This window comes from Styela clava, chromosome 12 (genome assembly GCF_964204865.1).
Source record: "Styela clava chromosome 12, kaStyClav1.hap1.2, whole genome shotgun sequence".
In the NCBI taxonomy this organism is placed as follows: domain Eukaryota; kingdom Metazoa; phylum Chordata; class Ascidiacea; order Stolidobranchia; family Styelidae; genus Styela; species Styela clava.
This window is the reverse complement of record NC_135261.1, coordinates 17,035,001-17,057,500: the sequence shown is the minus strand read 5'-3', so window position 1 is coordinate 17,057,500 and position 22,500 is coordinate 17,035,001. Positions and strand designations below refer to the sequence as shown.

At 52.8% G+C, this 22,500-nt stretch overlaps 1 non-coding gene across 1 annotated transcript in view; it reads left to right on the top strand.

The window, feature by feature from the left end:
• The first annotated feature begins 21,954 nt into the window (after positions 1-21,954).
• Positions 21,955-22,500, top strand: part of LOC144430873 (small subunit ribosomal RNA) — a 1,810-nt gene continuing 1,264 nt past the window's right edge. The window contains exon 1 of the ribosomal RNA XR_013479786.1: positions 21,955-22,500. This exon is cut by the window's right edge and continues 1,264 nt beyond it. This is a non-coding gene — a ribosomal RNA (small subunit ribosomal RNA).

The following is a 22,500-nucleotide window of genomic DNA, read 5'->3' as shown; positions in this document are numbered from 1 at the left end:
AACATACTAACCTAACCCTAGGTAAGGCATGTTAGAGCGAAAGACAGTAAACTCGAATGAGCCAAGAAAGAGCGGCGTGCGGGGCCGGTCGGAGCGCACACATCTCTCGGTGGCTGGCGGGCGAGAGAGTGCTGCGTCGCCGGCATCGGCGTCGAAAGAAGCCAAGCCGAAAAAAGTTAAAAGTACAAACGTGCAAGCATACTAACCTAACCCTAGGTAAGGCATGTTAGAGCGAAAGACAGTAAACTCGAATGAGCCAAGAAAGAGCGGCGTGCGGGGCCGGTCGGAGCGCACACATCTCTCGGTGGCTGGCGGGCGAGTGAGTGCTGCGTCGCCGGCATCGGCGTCGAAAGAAGCCGAGCCGAAAAAAGTTAAAGTACAAACGTGCAAGCATACTAACCTAACCCTAGGTAAGGCATGTTAGAGCGAAAGACAGTAAACTCGAATGAGCCAAGAAAGAAGCCGAGCCGAAAAAAGTTAAAGTACAAACGTGCAAGCATACTAACCTAACCCTAGGTAAGGCATGTTAGAGCGAAAGACAGTAAACTCGAATGAGCCAAGAAAGAGCGGCGTGCGGGGCCGGTCGGAGCGCACACATCTCTCGGTGGCTGGCGGGCGAGAGAGTGCTGCGTCGCCGGCATCGGCGTCGAAAGAAGCCGAGCCGAAAAAAGTTAAAGTACAAACGTGCAAGCATACTAACCTAACCCTAGGTAAGGCATGTTAGAGCGAAAGACAGTAAACTCGAATGAGCCAAGAAAGAGCGGCGTGCGGGGCCGGTCGGAGCGCACACATCTCTCGGTGGCTGGCGGGCGAGAGAGTGCTGCGTCGCCGGCATCGGCGTCGAAAGAAGCCGAGCCGAAAAAAGTTAAAGTACAAACGTGCAAGCATACTAACCTAACCCTAGGTAAGGCATGTTAGAGCGAAAGACAGTAAACTCGAATGAGCCAAGAAAGAGCGGCGTGCGGGGCCGGTCGGAGCGCACACATCTCTCGGTGGCTGGCGGGCGAGAGAGTGCTGCGTCGCCGGCATCGGCGTCGAAAGAAGCCGAGCCGAAAAAAGTTAAAGTACAAACGTGCAAGCATACTAACCTAACCCTAGGTAAGGCATGTTAGAGCGAAAGACAGTAAACTCGAATGAGCCAAGAAAGAGCGGCGTGCGGGGCCGGTCGGAGCGCACACATCTCTCGGTGGCTGGCGGGCGAGAGAGTGCTGCGTCGCCGGCATCGGCGTCGAAAGAAGCCGAGCCGAAAAAAGTTAAAGTACAAACGTGCAAGCATACTAACCTAACCCTAGGTAAGGCATGTTAGAGCGAAAGACAGTAAACTCGAATGAGCCAAGAAAGAAGCCGAGCCGAAAAAAGTTAAAGTACAAACGTGCAAGCATACTAACCTAACCCTAGGTAAGGCATGTTAGAGCGAAAGACAGTAAACTCGAATGAGCCAAGAAAGAAGCCGAGCCGAAAAAAGTTAAAGTACAAACGTGCAAGCATACTAACCTAACCCTAGGTAAGGCATGTTAGAGCGAAAGACAGTAAACTCGTATGAGCCAAGAAAGAGCGGCGTGCGGGGCCGGTCGGAGCGCACACATCTCTCGGTGGCTGGCGGGCGAGAGAGTGCTGCGTCGCCGGCATCGGCGTCGAAAGAAGCCGAGCCGAAAAAAGTTAAAGTACAAACGTGCAAGCATACTAACCTAACCCTAGGTAAGGCATGTTAGAGCGAAAGACAGTAAACTCGAATGAGCCAAGAAAGAAGCCGAGCCGAAAAAAGTTAAAGTACAAACGTGCAAGCATACTAACCTAACCCTAGGTAAGGCATGTTAGAGCGAAAGACAGTAAACTCGAATGAGCCAAGAAAGAGCGGCGTGCGGGGCCGGTCGGAGCGCACACATCTCTCGGTGGCTGGCGGGCGAGAGAGTGCTGCGTCGCCGGCATCGGCGTCGAAAGAAGCCGAGCCGAAAAAAGTTAAAGTACAAACGTGCAAGCATACTAACCTAACCCTAGGTAAGGCATGTTAGAGCGAAAGACAGTAAACTCGAATGTGCCAAGAAAGAGCGGCGTGCGGGGCCGGTCGGAGCGCACACATCTCTCGGTGGCTGGCGGGCGAGAGAGTGCTGCGTCGCCGGCATCGGCGTCGAAAGAAGCCGAGCCGAAAAAAGTTAAAGTACAAACGTGCAAGCATACTAACCTAACCCTAGGTAAGGCATGTTAGAGCGAAAGACAGTAAACTCGAACGGGCCGGTCGGAGCGCACACATCTCTCGGTGGCTGGCTGGCGAGAGAGTGCTGCGTCGCCGGCATCGGCGTCGAAAGAAGCCGAGCCGAAAAAAGTTAAAGTACAAACGTGCAAGCATACTAACCTAACCCTAGGTAAGGCATGTTAGAGCGAAAGACAGTAAACTCGAATGAGCCAAGAAAGAAGCCGAGCCGAAAAAAGTTAAAGTACAAACGTGCAAGCATACTAACCTAACCCTAGGTAAGGCATGTTAGAGCGAAAGACAGTAAACTCGAATGAGCCAAGAAAGAGCGGCGTGCGGGGCCGGTCGGAGCGCACACATCTCTCGGTGGCTGGCGGGCGAGAGAGTGCTGCGTCGCCGGCATCGGCGTCGAAAGGAGCCGAGCCGAAAAAAGTTAAAGTACAAACGTGCAAGCATACTAACCTAACCCTAGGTAAGGCATGTTAGAGCGAAAGACAGTAAACTCGAATGAGCCAAGAAAGAAGCCGAGCCGAAAAAAGTTAAAGTACAAACGTGCAAGCATACTAACCTAACCCTAGGTAAGGCATGTTAGAGCGAAAGACAGTAAACTCGAATGAGCCAAGAAAGAAGCCGAGCCGAAAAAAGTTAAAGTACAAACGTGCAAACATACTAACCTAACCCTAGGTAAGGCATGTTAGAGCGTAAGACAGTAAACTCGAATGAGCCAAGAAAGAGCGGCGTGCGGGGCCGGTCGGAGCGCACACATCTCTCGGTGGCTGGCGGGCGAGAGAGTGCTGCGTCGCCGGCATCGGCGTCGAAAGAAGCCAAGCCGAAAAAAGTTAAAAGTACAAACGTGCAAGCATACTAACCTAACCCTAGGTAAGGCATGTTAGAGCGAAAGACAGTAAACTCGAATGAGCCAAGAAAGAAGCCGAACCGAAAAAAGTTAAAGTACAAACGTGCAAGCATACTAACCTAACCCTAGGTAAGGCATGTTAGAGCGAAAGACAGTAAACTCGAATGAGCCAAGAAAGAGCGGCGTGCGGGGCCGGTCGGAGCGCACACATCTCTCGGTGGCTGGCGGGCGAGAGAGTGCTGCGTCGCCGGCATCGGCGTCGAAAGAAGCCGAGCCGAAAAAAGTTAAAGTACAAACGTGCAAACATACTAACCTAACCCTAGGTAAGGCATGTTAGAGCGAAAGACAGTAAACTCGAATGAGCCAAGAAAGAGCGGCGTGCGGGGCCGGTCGGAGCGCACACATCTCTCGGTGGCTGGCGGGCGAGAGAGTGCTGCGTCGCCGGCATCGGCGTCGAAAGAAGCCAAGCCGAAAAAAGTTTAAAGTACAAACGTGCAAGCATACTAACCTAACCCTAGGTAAGGCATGTTAGAGCGAAAGACAGTAAACTCGAATGAGCCAAGAAAGAGCGGCGTGCGGGGCCGGTCGGAGCGCACACATCTCTCGGTGGCTGGCGGGCGAGAGAGTGCTGCGTCGCCGGCATCGGCGTCGAAAGAAGCCGAGCCGAAAAAAGTTAAAGTACAAACGTGCAAGCAAACTAACCTAACCCTAGGTAAGGCATGTTAGAGCGAAAGACAGTAAACTCGAATGAGCCAAGAAAGAAGCCGAGCCGAAAAAAGTTAAAGTACAAACGTGCAAGCATACTAACCTAACCCTAGGTAAGGCATGTTAGAGCGAAAGACAGTAAACTCGAATGAGCCAAGAAAGAAGCCGAGCCGAAAAAAGTTAAAGTACAAACGTGCAAGCATACTAACCTAACCCTAGGTAAGGCATGTTAGAGCGAAAGACAGTAAACTCGTATGAGCCAAGAAAGAGCGGCGTGCGGGGCCGGTCGGAGCGCACACATCTCTCGGTGGCTGGCGGGCGAGAGAGTGCTGCGTCGCCGGCATCGGCGTCGAAAGAAGCCGAGCCGAAAAAAGTTAAAGTACAAACGTGCAAGCATACTAACCTAACCCTAGGTAAGGCATGTTAGAGCGAAAGACAGTAAACTCGAATGAGCCAAGAAAGAAGCCGAGCCGAAAAAAGTTAAAGTACAAACGTGCAAGCATACTAACCTAACCCTAGGTAAGGCATGTTAGAGCGAAAGACAGTAAACTCGAATGAGCCAAGAAAGAGCGGCGTGCGGGGCCGGTCGGAGCGCACACATCTCTCGGTGGCTGGCGGGCGAGAGAGTGCTGCGTCGCCGGCATCGGCGTCGAAAGAAGCCGAGCCGAAAAAAGTTAAAGTACAAACGTGCAAGCATACTAACCTAACCCTAGGTAAGGCATGTTAGAGCGAAAGACAGTAAACTCGAATGTGCCAAGAAAGAGCGGCGTGCGGGGCCGGTCGGAGCGCACACATCTCTCGGTGGCTGGCGGGCGAGAGAGTGCTGCGTCGCCGGCATCGGCGTCGAAAGAAGCCGAGCCGAAAAAAGTTAAAGTACAAACGTGCAAGCATACTAACCTAACCCTAGGTAAGGCATGTTAGAGCGAAAGACAGTAAACTCGAATGAGCCAAGAAAGAAGCCGAGCCGAAAAAAGTTAAAGTACAAACGTGCAAGCATACTAACCTAACCCTAGGTAAGGCATGTTAGAGCGAAAGACAGTAAACTCGAATGAGCCAAGAAAGAGCGGCGTGCGGGGCCGGTCGGAGCGCACACATCTCTCGGTGGCTGGCGGGCGAGAGAGTGCTGCGTCGCCGGCATCGGCGTCGAAAGAAGCCGAGCCGAAAAAAGTTAAAGTACAAACGTGCAAGCATACTAACCTAACCCTAGGTAAGGCATGTTAGAGCGAAAGACAGTAAACTCGAATGTGCCAAGAAAGAGCGGCGTGCGGGGCCGGTCGGAGCGCACACATCTCTCGGTGGCTGGCGGGCGAGAGAGTGCTGCGTCGCCGGCATCGGCGTCGAAAGAAGCCGAGCCGAAAAAAGTTAAAGTACAAACGTGCAAGCATACTAACCTAACCCTAGGTAAGGCATGTTAGAGCGAAAGACAGTAAACTCGAACGGGCCGGTCGGAGCGCACACATCTCTCGGTGGCTGGCTGGCGAGAGAGTGCTGCGTCGCCGGCATCGGCGTCGAAAGAAGCCGAGCCGAAAAAAGTTAAAGTACAAACGTGCAAGCATACTAACCTAACCCTAGGTAAGGCATGTTAGAGCGAAAGACAGTAAACTCGAATGAGCCAAAAAAAAAGCCGAGCCGAAAAAAGTTAAAGTACAAACGTGCAAGCATACTAACCTAACCCTAGGTAAGGCATGTTAGAGCGAAAGACAGTAAACTCGAATGAGCCAAGAAAGAGCGGCGTGCGGGGCCGGTCGGAGCGCACACATCTCTCGGTGGCTGGCGGGCGAGAGAGTGCTGCGTCGCCGGCATCGGCGTCGAAAGGAGCCGAGCCGAAAAAAGTTAAAGTACAAACGTGCAAGCATACTAACCTAACCCTAGGTAAGGCATGTTAGAGCGAAAGACAGTAAACTCGAATGAGCCAAGAAAGAAGCCGAGCCGAAAAAAGTTAAAGTACAAACGTGCAAGCATACTAACCTAACCCTAGGTAAGGCATGTTAGAGCGAAAGACAGTAAACTCGAATGAGCCAAGAAAGAGCGGCGTGCGGGGCCGGTCGGAGCGCACACATCTCTCGGTGGCTGGCGGGCGAGAGAGTGCTGTGTCGCCGGCATCGGCGTCGAAAGAAGCCGAGCCGAAAAAAGTTAAAGTACAAACGTGCAAACATACTAACCTAACCCTAGGTAAGGCATGTTAGAGCGTAAGACAGTAAACTCGAATGAGCCAAGAAAGAGCGGCGTGCGGGGCCGGTCGGAGCGCACACATCTCTCGGTGGCTGGCGGGCGAGAGAGTGCTGCGTCGCCGGCATCGGCGTCGAAAGAAGCCAAGCCGAAAAAAGTTAAAAGTACAATCGTGCAAGCATACTAACCTAACCCTAGGTAAGGCATGTTAGAGCGAAAGACAGTAAACTCGAATGAGCCAAGAAAGAAGCCGAACCGAAAAAAGTTAAAGTACAAACGTGCAAGCATACTAACCTAACCCTAGGTAAGGCATGTTAGAGCGAAAGACAGTAAACTCGAATGAGCCAAGAAAGAGCGGCGTGCGGGGCCGGTCGGAGCGCACACATCTCTCGGTGGCTGGCGGGCGAGAGAGTGCTGCGTCGCCGGCATCGGCGTCGAAAGAAGCCGAGCCGAAAAAAGTTAAAGTACAAACGTGCAAACATACTAACCTAACCCTAGGTAAGGCATGTTAGAGCGAAAGACAGTAAACTCGAATGAGCCAAGAAAGAGCGGCGTGCGGGGCCGGTCGGAGCGCACACATCTCTCGGTGGCTGGCGGGCGAGAGAGTGCTGCGTCGCCGGCATCGGCGTCGAAAGAAGCCAAGCCGAAAAAAGTTTAAAGTACAAACGTGCAAGCATACTAACCTAACCCTAGGTAAGGCATGTTAGAGCGAAAGACAGTAAACTCGAATGAGCCAAGAAAGAGCGGCGTGCGGGGCCGGTCGGAGCGCACACATCTCTCGGTGGCTGGCGGGCGAGTGAGTGCTGCGTCGCCGGCATCGGCGTCGAAAGAAGCCGAGCCGAAAAAAGTTAAAGTACAAACGTGCAAGCATACTAACCTAACCCTAGGTAAGGCATGTTAGAGCGAAAGACAGTAAACTCGAATGAGCCAAGAAAGAAGCCGAGCCGAAAAAAGTTAAAGTACAAACGTGCAAGCATACTAACCTAACCCTAGGTAAGGCATGTTAGAGCGAAAGACAGTAAACTCGAATGAGCCAAGAAAGAGCGGCGTGCGGGGCCGGTCGGAGCGCACACATCTCTCGGTGGCTGGCGGGCGAGAGAGTGCTGCGTCGCCGGCATCGGCGTCGAAAGAAGCCGAGCCGAAAAAAGTTAAAGTACAAACGTGCAAGCATACTAACCTAACCCTAGGTAAGGCATGTTAGAGCGAAAGACAGTAAACTCGAATGAGCCAAGAAAGAGCGGCGTGCGGGGCCGGTCGGAGCGCACACATCTCTCGGTGGCTGGCGGGCGAGAGAGTGCTGCGTCGTCGGCATCGGCGTCGAAAGAAGCCGAGCCGAAAAAAGTTAAAGTACAATCGTGCAAGCATACTAACCTAACCCTAGGTAAGGCATGTTAGAGCGAAAGACAGTAAACTCGAATGAGCCAAGAAAGAGCGGCGTGCGGGGCCGGTCGGAGCGCACACATCTCTCGGTGGCTGGCGGGCGAGAGAGTGCTGCGTCGCCGGCATCGGCGTCGAAAGAAGCCGAGCCGAAAAAAGTTAAAGTACAAACGTGCAAGCATACTAACCTAACCCTAGGTAAGGCATGTTAGAGCGAAAGACAGTAAACTCGAATGTGCCAAGAAAGAGCGGCGTGCGGGGCCGGTCAGAGCGCACACATCTCTCGGTGGCTGGCGGGCGAGAGAGTGCTGCGTCGCCGGCATCGGCGTCGAAAGAAGCCGAGCCGAAAAAAGTTAAAGTACAAACGTGCAAGCATACTAACCTAACCCTAGGTAAGGCATGTTAGAGCGAAAGACAGTAAACTCGAATGAGCCAAGAAAGAAGCCGAGCCGAAAAAAGTTAAAGTACAAACGTGCAAGCATACTAACCTAACCCTAGGTAAGGCATGTTAGAGCGAAAGACAGTAAACTCGAATGAGCCAAGAAAGAGCGGCGTGCGGGGCCGGTCGGAGCGCACACATCTCTCGGTGGCTGGCGGGCGAGAGAGTGCTGCGTCGCCGGCATCGGCGTCGAAAGAAGCCGAGCCGAAAAAAGTTAAAGTACAAACGTGCAAGCATACTAACCTAACCCTAGGTAAGGCATGTTAGAGCGAAAGACAGTAAACTCGAATGAGCCAAGAAAGAGCGGCGTGCGGGGCCGGTCGGAGCGCACACATCTCTCGGTGGCTGGCGGGCGAGAGAGTGCTGCGTCGCCGGCATCGGCGTCGAAAGAAGCCGAGCCGAAAAAAGTTAAAGTACAAACGTGCAAGCATACTAACCTAACCCTAGGTAAGGCATGTTAGAGCGAAAGACAGTAAACTCGAATGAGCCAAGAAAGAAGCCGAGCCGAAAAAAGTTAAAGTACAAACGTGCAAGCATACTAACCTAACCCTAGGTAAGGCATGTTAGAGCGAAAGACAGTAAACTCGAATGAGCCAAGAAAGAAGCCGAGCCGAAAAAAGTTAAAGTACAAACGTGCAAGCATACTAACCTAACCCTAGGTAAGGCATGTTAGAGCGAAAGACAGTAAACTCGTATGAGCCAAGAAAGAGCGGCGTGCGGGGCCGGTCGGAGCGCACACATCTCTCGGTGGCTGGCGGGCGAGAGAGTGCTGCGTCGCCGGCATCGGCGTCGAAAGAAGCCGAGCCGAAAAAAGTTAATGTACAAACGTGCAAGCATACTAACCTAACCCTAGGTAAGGCATGTTAGAGCGAAAGACAGTAAACTCGAATGAGCCAAGAAAGAAGCCGAGCCGAAAAAAGTTAAAGTACAAACGTGCAAGCATACTAACCTAACCCTAGGTAAGGCATGTTAGAGCGAAAGACAGTAAACTCGAATGAGCCAAGAAAGAGCGGCGTGCGGGGCCGGTCGGAGCGCACACATCTCTCGGTGGCTGGCGGGCGAGAGAGTGCTGCGTCGTCGGCATCGGCGTCGAAAGAAGCCGAGCCGAAAAAAGTTAAAGTACAAACGTGCAAGCATACTAACCTAACCCTAGGTAAGGCATGTTAGAGCGAAAGACAGTAAACTCGAATGTGCCAAGAAAGAGCGGCGTGCGGGGCCGGTCGGAGCGCACACATCTCTCGGTGGCTGGCGGGCGAGAGAGTGCTGCGTCGCCGGCATCGGCGTCGAAAGAAGCCGAGCCGAAAAAAGTTAAAGTACAAACGTGCAAGCATACTAACCTAACCCTAGGTAAGGCATGTTAGAGCGAAAGACAGTAAACTCGAACGGGCCGGTCGGAGCGCACACATCTCTCGGTGGCTGGCGGGCGAGAGAGTGCTGCGTCGCCGGCATCGGCGTCGAAAGAAGCCGAGCCGAAAAAAGTTAAAGTACAAACGTGCAAGCATACTAACCTAACCCTAGGTAAGGCATGTTAGAGCGAAAGACAGTAAACTCGAATGAGCCAAGAAAGAAGCCGAGCCGAAAAAAGTTAAAGTACAAACGTGCAAGCATACTAACCTAACCCTAGGTAAGGCATGTTAGAGCGAAAGACAGTGAACTCGTATGAGCCAAGAAAGAGCGGCGTGCGGGGCCGGTCGGAGCGCACACATCTCTCGGTGGCTGGCGGGCGAGAGAGTGCTGCGTCGCCGGCATCGGCGTCGAAAGAAGCCGAGCCGAAAAAAGTTAAAGTACAAACGTGCAAGCATACTAACCTAACCCTAGGTAAGGCATGTTAGAGCGAAAGACAGTAAACTCGAACGGGCCGGTCGGAGCGCACACATCTCTCGGTGGCTGGCGGGCGAGAGAGTGCTGCGTCGCCGGCATCGGCGTCGAAAGAAGCCGAGCCGAAAAAAGTTAAAGTACAAACGTGCAAGCATACTAACCTAACCCTAGGTAAGGCATGTTAGAGCGAAAGACAGTAAACTCGAATGAGCCAAGAAAGAAGCCGAGCCGAAAAAAGTTAAAGTACAAACGTGCAAGCATACTAACCTAACCCTAGGTAAGGCATGTTAGAGCGAAAGACAGTAAACTCGTATGAGCCAAGAAAGAGCGGCGTGCGGGGCCGGTCGGAGCGCACACATCTCTCGGTGGCTGGCGGGCGAGAGAGTGCTGCGTCGCCGGCATCGGCGTCGAAAGAAGCCGAGCCGAAAAAAGTTAAAGTACAAACGTGCAAGCATACTAACCTAACCCTAGGTAAGGCATGTTAGAGCGAAAGACAGTAAACTCGAATGAGCCAAGAAAGAGCGGCGTGCGGGGCCGGTCGGAGCGCACACATCTCTCGGTGGCTGGCGGGCGAGAGAGTGCTGCGTCGCCGGCATCGGCGTCGAAAGAAGCCGAGCCGAAAAAAGTTAAAGTACAAACGTGCAAGCATACTAACCTAACCCTAGGTAAGGCATGTTAGAGCGAAAGACAGTAAACTCGAATGTGCCAAGAAAGAGCGGCGTGCGGGGCCGGTCGGAGCGCACACATCTTTCGGTGGCTGGCGGGCGAGAGAGTGCTGCGTCGCCGGCATCGGCGTCGAAAGAAGCCGAGCCGAAAAAAGTTAAAAGTACAAACGTGCAAGCATACTAACCTAACCCTAGGTAAGGCATGTTAGAGCGAAAGACAGTAAACTCGAATGAGCCAAGAAAGAAGCCGAACCGAAAAAAGTTAAAGTACAAACGTGCAAGCATACTAACCTAACCCTAGGTAAGGCATGTTAGAGCGAAAGACAGTAAACTCGAATGAGCCAAGAAAGAGCGGCGTGCGGGGCCGGTCGGAGCGCACACATCTCTCGGTGGCTGGCGGGCGAGAGAGTGCTGCGTCGCCGGCATCGGCGTCGAAAGAAGCCGAGCCGAAAAAAGTTAAAGTACAAACGTGCAAGCATACTAACCTAACCCTAGGTAAGGCATGTTAGAGCGAAAGACAGTAAACTCGAATGAGCCAAGAAAGAAGCCGAGCCGAAAAAAGTTAAAGTACAAACGTGCAAGCATACTAACCTAACCCTAGGTAAGGCATGTTAGAGCGAAAGACAGTAAACTCGAATGAGCCAAGAAAGAGCGGCGTGCGGGGCCGGTCGGAGCGCACACATCTCTCGGTGGCTGGCGGGCGAGAGAGTGCTGCGTCGCCGGCATCGGCGTCGAAAGAAGCCGAGCCGAAAAAAGTTAAAGTACAAACGTGCAAGCATACTAACCTAACCCTAGGTAAGGCATGTTAGAGCGAAAGACAGTAAACTCGAACGGGCCGGTCGGAGCGCACACATCTCTCGGTGGCTGGCGGGCGAGAGAGTGCTGCGTCGCCGGCATCGGCGTCGAAAGAAGCCGAGCCGAAAAAAGTTAAAGTACAAACGTGCAAGCATACTAACCTAACCCTAGGTAAGGCATGTTAGAGCGAAAGACAGTAAACTCGAATGAGCCAAGAAAGAAGCCGAGCCGAAAAAAGTTAAAGTACAAACGTGCAAGCATACTAACCTAACCCTAGGTAAGGCATGTTAGAGCGAAAGACAGTAAACTCGAATGAGCCAAGAAAGAGCGGCGTGCGGGGCCGGTCGGAGCGCACACATCTCTCGGTGGCTGGCGGGCGAGAGAGTGCTGCGTCGCCGGCATCGGCGTCGAAAGGAGCCGAGCCGAAAAAAGTTAAAGTACAAACGTGCAAGCATACTAACCTAACCCTAGGTAAGGCATGTTAGAGCGAAAGACAGTAAACTCGAATGAGCCAAGAAAGAAGCCGAGCCGAAAAAAGTTAAAGTACAAACGTGCAAGCATACTAACCTAACCCTAGGTAAGGCATGTTAGAGCGAAAGACAGTAAACTCGAATGAGCCAAGAAAGAGCGGCGTGCGGGGCCGGTCGGAGCGCACACATCTCGCGGTGGCTGGCGGGCGAGAGAGTGCTGCGTCGCCGGCATCGGCGTCGAAAGAAGCCGAGCCGAAAAAAGTTAAAGTACAAACGTGCAAACATACTAACCTAACCCTAGGTAAGGCATGTTAGAGCGAAAGACAGTAAACTCGAATGAGCCAAGAAAGAGCGGCGTGCGGGGCCGGTCGGAGCGCACACATCTCTCGGTGGCTGGCGGGCGAGAGAGTGCTGCGTCGCCGGCATCGGCGTCGAAAGAAGCCAAGCCGAAAAAAGTTAAAAGTACAAACGTGCAAGCATACTAACCTAACCCTAGGTAAGGCATGTTAGAGCGAAAGACAGTAAACTCGAATGAGCCAAGAAAGAAGCCGAACCGAAAAAAGTTAAAGTACAAACGTGCAAGCATACTAACCTAACCCTAGGTAAGGCATGTTAGAGCGAAAGACAGTAAACTCGAATGAGCCAAGAAAGAGCGGCGTGCGGGGCCGGTCGGAGCGCACACATCTCTCGGTGGCTGGCGGGCGAGAGAGTGCTGCGTCGCCGGCATCGGCGTCGAAAGAAGCCGAGCCGAAAAAAGTTAAAGTACAAACGTGCAAGCATACTAACCTAACCCTAGGTAAGGCATGTTAGAGCGAAAGACAGTAAACTCGAATGAGCCAAGAAAGAAGCCGAGCCGAAAAAAGTTAAAGTACAAACGTGCAAGCATACTAACCTAACCCTAGGTAAGGCATGTTAGAGCGAAAGACAGTAAACTCGAATGAGCTAAGAAAGAGCGGCGTGCGGAGCCGGTCGGAGCGCACACATCTCTCGGTGGCTGGCGGGCGAGAGAGTGCTGCGTCGCCGGCATCGGCGTCGAAAGAAGCCGAGCCGAAAAAAGTTAAAGTACAAACGTGCAAGCATACTAACCTAACCCTAGGTAAGGCATGTTAGAGCGAAAGACAGTAAACTCGAATGAGCCAAGAAAGAGCGGCGTGCGGGGCCGGTCGGAGCGCACACATCTCTCGGTGGCTGGCGGGCGAGAGAGTGCTGCGTCGCCGGCATCGGCGTCGAAAGAAGCCGAGCCGAAAAAAGTTAAAGTACAAACGTGCAAGCATACTAACCTAACCCTAGGTAAGGCATGTTAGAGCGAAAGACAGTAAACTCGAATGAGCCAAGAAAGAAGCCGAGCCGAAAAAAGTTAAAGTACAAACGTGCAAGCATACTAACCTAACCCTAGGTAAGGCATGTTAGAGCGAAAGACAGTAAACTCGAATGAGCCAAGAAAGAGCGGCGTGCGGGGCCGGTCGGAGCGCACACATCTCTCGGTGGCTGGCGGGCGAGAGAGTGCTGCGTCGCCGGCATCGGCGTCGAAAGAAGCCGAGCCGAAAAAAGTTAAAGTACAAACGTGCAAGCATACTAACCTAACCCTAGGTAAGGCATGTTAGAGCGAAAGACAGTAAACTCGAATGAGCCAAGAAAGAGCGGCGTGCGGGGCCGGTCGGAGCGCACACATCTCTCGGTGGCTGGCGGGCGAGAGAGTGCTGCGTCGCCGGCATCGGCGTCGAAAGAAGCCGAGCCGAAAAAAGTTAAAGTACAAACGTGCAAGCATACTAACCTAACCCTAGGTAAGGCATGTTAGAGCGAAAGACAGTAAACTCGAATGTGCCAAGAAAGAGCGGCGTGCGGGGCCGGTCGGAGCGCACACATCTCTCGGTGGCTGGCGGGCGAGAGAGTGCTGCGTCGCCGGCATCGGCGTCGAAAGAAGCCGAGCCGAAAAAAGTTAAAGTACAAACGTGCAAGCATACTAACCTAACCCTAGGTAAGGCATGTTAGAGCGAAAGACAGTAAACTCGAACGGGCCGGTCGGAGCGCACACATCTCTCGGTGGCTGGCGGGCGAGAGAGTGCTGCGTCGCCGGCATCGGCGTCGAAAGAAGCCGAGCCGAAAAAAGTTAAAGTACAAACGTGCAAGCATACTAACCTAACCCTAGGTAAGGCATGTTAGAGCGAAAGACAGTAAACTCGAATGAGCCAAGAAAGAAGCCGAGCCGAAAAAAGTTAAAGTACAAACGTGCAAGCATACTAACCTAACCCTAGGTAAGGCATGTTAGAGCGAAAGACAGTAAACTCGAATGAGCCAAGAAAGAGCGGCGTGCGGGGCCGGTCGGAGCGCACACATCTCTCGGTGGCTGGCGGGCGAGAGAGTGCTGCGTCGCCGGCATCGGCGTCGAAAGGAGCCGAGCCGAAAAAAGTTAAAGTACAAACGTGCAAGCATACTAACCTAACCCTAGGTAAGGCATGTTAGAGCGAAAGACAGTAAACTCGAATGAGCCAAGAAAGAAGCCGAGCCGAAAAAAGTTAAAGTACAAACGTGCAAGCATACTAACCTAACCCTAGGTAAGGCATGTTAGAGCGAAAGACAGTAAACTCGAATGAGCCAAGAAAGAGCGGCGTGCGGGGCCGGTCGGAGCGCACACATCTCTCGGTGGCTGGCGGGCGAGAGAGTGCTGCGTCGCCGGCATCGGCGTCGAAAGAAGCCGAGCCGAAAAAAGTTAAAGTACAAACGTGCAAGCATACTAACCTAACCCTAGGTAAGGCATGTTAGAGCGAAAGACAGTAAACTCGAATGTGCCAAGAAAGAGCGGCGTGCGGGGCCGGTCGGAGCGCACACATCTCTCGGTGGCTGGCGGGCGAGAGAGTGCTGCGTCGCCGGCATCGGCGTCGAAAGAAGCCGAGCCGAAAAAAGTTAAAAGTACAAACGTGCAAGCATACTAACCTAACCCTAGGTAAGGCATGTTAGAGCGAAAGACAGTAAACTCGAATGAGCCAAGAAAGAAGCCGAACCGAAAAAAGTTAAAGTACAAACGTGCAAGCATACTAACCTAACCCTAGGTAAGGCATGTTAGAGCGAAAGACAGTAAACTCGAATGAGCCAAGAAAGAGCGGCGTGCGGGGCCGGTCGGAGCGCACACATCTCTCGGTGGCTGGCGGGCGAGAGAGTGCTGCGTCGCCGGCATCGGCGTCGAAAGAAGCCAAGCCGAAAAAAGTTAAAAGTACAAACGTGCAAGCATACTAACCTAACCCTAGGTAAGGCATGTTAGAGCGAAAGACAGTAAACTCGAATGAGCCAAGAAAGAGCGGCGTGCGGGGCCGGTCGGAGCGCACACATCTCTCGGTGGCTGGCGGGCGAGAGAGTGCTGCGTCGCCGGCATCGGCGTCGAAAGAAGCCGAGCCGAAAAAAGTTAAAGTACAAACGTGCAAGCATACTAACCTAACCCTAGGTAAGGCATGTTAGAGCGAAAGACAGTAAACTCGAATGTGCCAAGAAAGAGCGGCGTGCGGGGCCGGTCGGAGCGCACACATCTCTCGGTGGCTGGCGGGCGAGAGAGTGCTGCGTCGCCGGCATCGGCGTCGAAAGAAGCCGAGCCGAAAAAAGTTAAAAGTACAAACGTGCAAGCATACTAACCTAACCCTAGGTAAGGCATGTTAGAGCGAAAGACAGTAAACTCGAATGAGCCAAGAAAGAAGCCGAACCGAAAAAAGTTAAAGTACAAACGTGCAAGCATACTAACCTAACCCTAGGTAAGGCATGTTAGAGCGAAAGACAGTAAACTCGAATGAGCCAAGAAAGAGCGGCGTGCGGGGCCGGTCGGAGCGCACACATCTCTCGGTGGCTGGCGGGCGAGAGAGTGCTGCGTCGCCGGCATCGGCGTCGAAAGAAGCCGAGCCGAAAAAAGTTAAAGTACAAACGTGCAAGCATACTAACCTAACCCTAGGTAAGGCATGTTAGAGCGAAAGACAGTAAACTCGAATGAGCCAAGAAAGAAGCCGAGCCGAAAAAAGTTAAAGTACAAACGTGCAAGCATACTAACCTAACCCTAGGTAAGGCATGTTAGAGCGAAAGACAGTAAACTCGAATGAGCCAAGAAAGAGCGGCGTGCGGGGCCGGTCGGAGCGCACACATCTCTCGGTGGCTGGCGGGCGAGAGAGTGCTGCGTCGCCGGCATCGGCGTCGAAAGAAGCCGAGCCGAAAAAAGTTAAAGTACAAACGTGCAAGCATACTAACCTAACCCTAGGTAAGGCATGTTAGAGCGAAAGACAGTAAACTCGAACGGGCCGGTCGGAGCGCACACATCTCTCGGTGGCTGGCGGGCGAGAGAGTGCTGCGTCGCCGGCATCGGCGTCGAAAGAAGCCGAGCCGAAAAAAGTTAAAGTACAAACGTGCAAGCATACTAACCTAACCCTAGGTAAGGCATGTTAGAGCGAAAGACAGTAAACTCGAATGAGCCAAGAAAGAAGCCGAGCCGAAAAAAGTTAAAGTACAAACGTGCAAGCATACTAACCTAACCCTAGGTAAGGCATGTTAGAGCGAAAGACAGTAAACTCGAATGAGCCAAGAAAGAGCGGCGTGCGGGGCCGGTCGGAGCGCACACATCTCTCGGTGGCTGGCGGGCGAGAGAGTGCTGCGTCGCCGGCATCGGCGTCGAAAGGAGCCGAGCCGAAAAAAGTTAAAGTACAAACGTGCAAGCATACTAACCTAACCCTAGGTAAGGCATGTTAGAGCGAAAGACAGTAAACTCGAATGAGCCAAGAAAGAAGCCGAGCCGAAAAAAGTTAAAGTACAAACGTGCAAGCATACTAACCTAACCCTAGGTAAGGCATGTTAGAGCGAAAGACAGTAAACTCGAATGAGCCAAGAAAGAGCGGCGTGCGGGGCCGGTCGGAGCGCACACATCTCTCGGTGGCTGGCGGGCGAGAGAGTGCTGCGTCGCCGGCATCGGCGTCGAAAGAAGCCGAGCCGAAAAAAGTTAAAGTACAAACGTGCAAACATACTAACCTAACCCTAGGTAAGGCATGTTAGAGCGAAAGACAGTAAACTCGAATGAGCCAAGAAAGAGCGGCGTGCGGGGCCGGTCGGAGCGCACACATCTCTCGGTGGCTGGCGGGCGAGAGAGTGCTGCGTCGCCGGCATCGGCGTCGAAAGAAGCCAAGCCGAAAAAAGTTAAAAGTACAAACGTGCAAGCATACTAACCTAACCCTAGGTAAGGCATGTTAGAGCGAAAGACAGTAAACTCGAATGAGCCAAGAAAGAAGCCGAACCGAAAAAAGTTAAAGTACAAACGTGCAAGCATACTAACCTAACCCTAGGTAAGGCATGTTAGAGCGAAAGACAGTAAACTCGAATGAGCCAAGAAAGAGCGGCGTGCGGGGCCGGTCGGAGCGCACACATCTCTCGGTGGCTGGCGGGCGAGAGAGTGCTGCGTCGCCGGCATCGGCGTCGAAAGAAGCCGAGCCGAAAAAAGTTAAAGTACAAACGTGCAAGCATACTAACCTAACCCTAGGTAAGGCATGTTAGAGCGAAAGACAGTAAACTCGAATGAGCCAAGAAAGAAGCCGAGCCGAAAAAAGTTAAAGTACAAACGTGCAAGCATACTAACCTAACCCTAGGTAAGGCATGTTAGAGCGAAAGACAGTAAACTCGAATGAGCCAAGAAAGAGCGGCGTGCGGGGCCGGTCGGAGCGCACACATCTCTCGGTGGCTGGCGGGCGAGAGAGTGCTGCGTCGCCGGCATCGGCGTCGAAAGAAGCCGAGCCGAAAAAAGTTAAAGTACAAACGTGCAAGCATACTAACCTAACCCTAGGTAAGGCATGTTAGAGCGAAAGACAGTAAACTCGAATGAGCCAAGAAAGAGCGGCGTGCGGGGCCGGTCGGAGCGCACACATCTCTCGGTGGCTGGCGGGCGAGAGAGTGCTGCGTCGCCGGCATCGGCGTCGAAAGAAGCCGAGCCGAAAAAAGTTAAAGTACAAACGTGCAAGCATACTAACCTAACCCTAGGTAAGGCATGTTAGAGCGAAAGACAGTAAACTCGAATGAGCCAAGAAAGAAGCCGAGCCGAAAAAAGTTAAAGTACAAACGTGCAAGCATACTAACCTAACCCTAGGTAAAGCATGTTAGAGCGAAAGACAGTAAACTCGAATGAGCCAAGAAAGAGCGGCGTGCGGGGCCGGTCGGAGCGCACACATCTCTCGGTGGCTGGCGGGCGAGAGAGTGCTGCGTCGCCGGCATCGGCGTCGAAAGAAGCCGAGCCGAAAAAAGTTAAAGTACAAACGTGCAAGCATACTAACCTAACCCTAGGTAAGGCATGTTAGAGCGAAAGACAGTAAACTCGAATGAGCCAAGAAAGAGCGGCGTGCGGGGCCGGTCGGAGCGCACACATCTCTCGGTGGCTGGCGGGCGAGAGAGTGCTGCGTCGCCGGCATCGGCGTCGAAAGAAGCCGAGCCGAAAAAAGTTAAAGTACAAACGTGCAAGCATACTAACCTAACCCTAGGTAAGGCATGTTAGAGCGAAAGACAGTAAACTCGAATGTGCCAAGAAAGAGCGGCGTGCGGGGCCGGTCGGAGCGCACACATCTCTCGGTGGCTGGCGGGCGAGAGAGTGCTGCGTCGCCGGCATCGGCGTCGAAAGAAGCCGAGCCGAAAAAAGTTAAAGTACAAACGTGCAAGCATACTAACCTAACCCTAGGTAAGGCATGTTAGAGCGAAAGACAGTAAACTCGAACGGGCCGGTCGGAGCGCACACATCTCTCGGTGGCTGGCGGGCGAGAGAGTGCTGCGTCGCCGGCATCGGCGTCGAAAGAAGCCGAGCCGAAAAAAGTTAAAGTACAAACGTGCAAGCATACTAACCTAACCCTAGGTAAGGCATGTTAGAGCGAAAGACAGTAAACTCGAATGAGCCAAGAAAGAAGCCGAGCCGAAAAAAGTTAAAGTACAAACGTGCAAGCATACTAACCTAACCCTAGGTAAGGCATGTTAGAGCGAAAGACAGTAAACTCGAATGAGCCAAGAAAGAGCGGCGTGCGGGGCCGGTCGGAGCGCACACATCTCTCGGTGGCTGGCGGGCGAGAGAGTGCTGCGTCGCCGGCATCGGCGTCGAAAGGAGCCGAGCCGAAAAAAGTTAAAGTACAAACGTGCAAGCATACTAACCTAACCCTAGGTAAGGCATGTTAGAGCGAAAGACAGTAAACTCGAATGAGCCAAGAAAGAAGCCGAGCCGAAAAAAGTTAAAGTACAAACGTGCAAGCATACTAACCTAACCCTAGGTAAGGCATGTTAGAGCGAAAGACAGTAAACTCGAATGAGCCAAGAAAGAGCGGCGTGCGGGGCCGGTCGGAGCGCACACATCTCTCGGTGGCTGGCGGGCGAGAGAGTGCTGCGTCGCCGGCATCGGCGTCGAAAGAAGCCGAGCCGAAAAAAGTTAAAGTACAAACGTGCAAACATACTAACCTAACCCTAGGTAAGGCATGTTAGAGCGAAAGACAGTAAACTCGAATGAGCCAAGAAAGAGCGGCGTGCGGGGCCGGTCGGAGCGCACACATCTCTCGGTGGCTGGCGGGCGAGAGAGTGCTGCGTCGCCGGCATCGGCGTCGAAAGAAGCCAAGCCGAAAAAAGTTAAAAGTACAAACGTGCAAGCATACTAACCTAACCCTAGGTAAGGCATGTTAGAGCGAAAGACAGTAAACTCGAATGAGCCAAGAAAGAAGCCGAACCGAAAAAAGTTAAAGTACAAACGTGCAAGCATACTAACCTAACCCTAGGTAAGGCATGTTAGAGCGAAAGACAGTAAACTCGAATGAGCCAAGAAAGAGCGGCGTGCGGGGCCGGTCGGAGCGCACACATCTCTCGGTGGCTGGCGGGCGAGAGAGTGCTGCGTCGCCGGCATCGGCGTCGAAAGAAGCCGAGCCGAAAAAAGTTAAAGTACAAACGTGCAAGCATACTAACCTAACCCTAGGTAAGGCATGTTAGAGCGAAAGACAGTAAACTCGAATGAGCCAAGAAAGAAGCCGAGCCGAAAAAAGTTAAAGTACAAACGTGCAAGCATACTAACCTAACCCTAGGTAAGGCATGTTAGAGCGAAAGACAGTAAACTCGAATGAGCCAAGAAAGAGCGGCGTGCGGGGCCGGTCGGAGCGCACACATCTCTCGGTGGCTGGCGGGCGAGAGAGTGCTGCGTCGCCGGCATCGGCGTCGAAAGAAGCCGAGCCGAAAAAAGTTAAAGTACAAACGTGCAAGCATACTAACCTAACCCTAGGTAAGGCATGTTAGAGCGAAAGACAGTAAACTCGAATGAGCCAAGAAAGAGCGGCGTGCGGGGCCGGTCGGAGCGCACACATCTCTCGGTGGCTGGCGGGCGAGAGAGTGCTGCGTCGCCGGCATCGGCGTCGAAAGAAGCCGAGCCGAAAAAAGTTAAAGTACAAACGTGCAAGCATACTAACCTAATCCTAGGTAAGGCATGTTAGAGCGAAAGACAGTAAACTCGAATGAGCCAAGAAAGAAGCCGAGCCGAAAAAAGTTAAAGTACAAACGTGCAAGCATACTAACCTAACCCTAGGTAAGGCATGTTAGAGCGAAAGACAGTAAACTCGAATGAGCCAAGAAAGAGCGGCGTGCGGGGCCGGTCGGAGCGCACACATCTCTCGGTGGCTGGCGGGCGAGAGAGTGCTGCGTCGCCGGCATCGGCGTCGAAAGAAGCCGAGCCGAAAAAAGTTATAGTACAAACGTGCAAGCATACTAACCTAACCCTAGGTAAGGCATGTTAGAGCGAAAGACAGTAAACTCGAATGTGCCAAGAAAGACCGGCGTGCGGGGCCGGTCGGAGCGCACACATCTCTCGGTGGCTGGCGGGCGAGAGAGTGCTGCGTCGCCGGCATCGGCGTCGAAAGAAGCCGAGCCGAAAAAAGTTAAAGTACAAACGTGCAAGCATACTAACCTAACCCTAGGTAAGGCATGTTAGAGCGAAAGACAGTAAACTCGAATGAGCCAAGAAAGAAGCCGAGCCGAAAAAAGTTAAAGTACAAACGTGCAAGCATACTAACCTAACCCTAGGTAAGGCATGTTAGAGCGAAAGACAGTAAACTCGTATGAGCCAAGAAAGAGCGGCGTGCGGGGCCGGTCGGAGCGCACACATCTCTCGGTGGCTGGCGGGCGAGAGAGTGCTGCGTCGCCGGCATCGGCGTCGAAAGAAGCCGAGACGAAAAAAGTTAAAGTACAAACGTGCAAGCATACTAACCTAACCCTAGGTAAGGCATGTTAGAGCGAAAGACAGTAAACTCGAATGAGCCAAGAAAGAAGCCGAGCCGAAAAAAGTTAAAGTACAAACGTGCAAGCATACTAACCTAACCCTAGGTAAGGCATGTTAGAGCGAAAGACAGTAAACTCGAATGAGCTAAGAAAGAGCGGCGTGCGGGGCCGGTCGGAGCGCAGACATCTCTCGGTGGCTGGCGGGCGAGAGAGTGCTGCGTCGCCGGCATCGGCGTCGAAAGAAGCCGAGCCGAAAAAAGTTGAAGTACAAACGTGCAAGCATACTAACCTAACCCTAGGTAAGGCATGTTAGAGCGAAAGACAGTAAACTCGAATGAGCCAAGAAAGAGCGGCGTGCGGGGCCGGTCGGAGCGCACACATCTCTCGATGGCTGGCGGGCGAGAGAGTGCTGCGTCGCCGGCATCGGCGTCGAAAGAAGCCGAGCCGAAAAAAGTTAAAGTACAAACGTGCAAGCATACTAACCTAACCCTAGGTAAGGCATGTTAGAGCGAAAGACAGTAAACTCGAATGAGCCAAGAAAGAAGCCGAGCCGAAAAAAGTTAAAGTACAAACGTGCAAGCATACTAACCTAACCCTAGGTAAGGCATGTTAGAGCGAAAGACAGTAAACTCGAATGAGCCAAGAAAGAAGCCGAGCCGAAAAAAGTTAAAGTACAAACGTGCAAGCATACTAACCTAACCCTAGGTAAGGCATGTTAGAGCGAAAGACAGTAAACTCGAATGAGCCAAGAAAGAGCGGCGTGCGGGGCCGGTCGGAGCGCACACATCTCTCGGTGGCTGGCGGGCGAGAGAGTGCTGCGTCGCCGGCATCGGCGTCGAAAGAAGCCGAGCCGAAAAAAGTTAAAGTACAAACGCGATGCTAATGAGCGAGCCGTTGTCTCGACTAATATGTAGGGGGCGTTCGATCGAGCGTCTGGCTTGAGCGCTTGTCGGCCTAGCAGAACGGTCGCATTGTTATGACCGGGTTTTAGGCACCGCTGCAGGCGGCCAGCAGAGCTCTTGTTTGTGCGAAACTGAATGGATCGAGCCCGAGAGAGGGCGAGCAAAGAAAAAACGCAAATCGCTCCGCCTGGCACTGCCGGCGAGAGCGTGGACGTCGCGGCCAGCGACTGTCGAAGCTGAGTACGACCGCAGGCGATCGCCTCGGTCTTAAACGAATGCGACGAGCACGCGCCGGGCGGCCCAGCAAGGGCCGAGCGCAGCTGTCGCAGCTATCTGGTTGATCCTGCCAGTAGTGATATGCTTGTCTCAAAGATTAAGCCATGCAGGTGCAAGTACGAGTTCTCGTAAAGCGAAACTGCGAATGGCTCATTAAATCAGTCTTGGTTTATTTGGTCTCGTGAGCGAAGTGGATAACTGTGGTAATTCTAGAGCTAATACATGCATTAAGCGCCGACTTCGGGAGGTGCGCTTTTATCAGATCAAAACCGACCGGGTTCGTCCTGTGACGTTTGATGACTCTGGATAACCACGCGGATCGTACGGTCTCTGCACCGACGACGTATCATTCAAGTGTCTGCCCTATCAACTGTCGAAGGTACGCTACGTGCCTACCTTTGTGATAACGGGTAACGGGGAATCAGGGTTCGATTCCGGAGAAGGAGCCTGAGAAACGGCTACCACATCCAAGGAAGGCAGCAGGCGCGCAAATTACCCATTCCCGACACGGGGAGGTAGTGACGAAAAATAACAATACAGGACTCTAACGAGGCCCTGTAATTGGAATGAGTACATCCTAAAACTCTTAACGAGTATCCA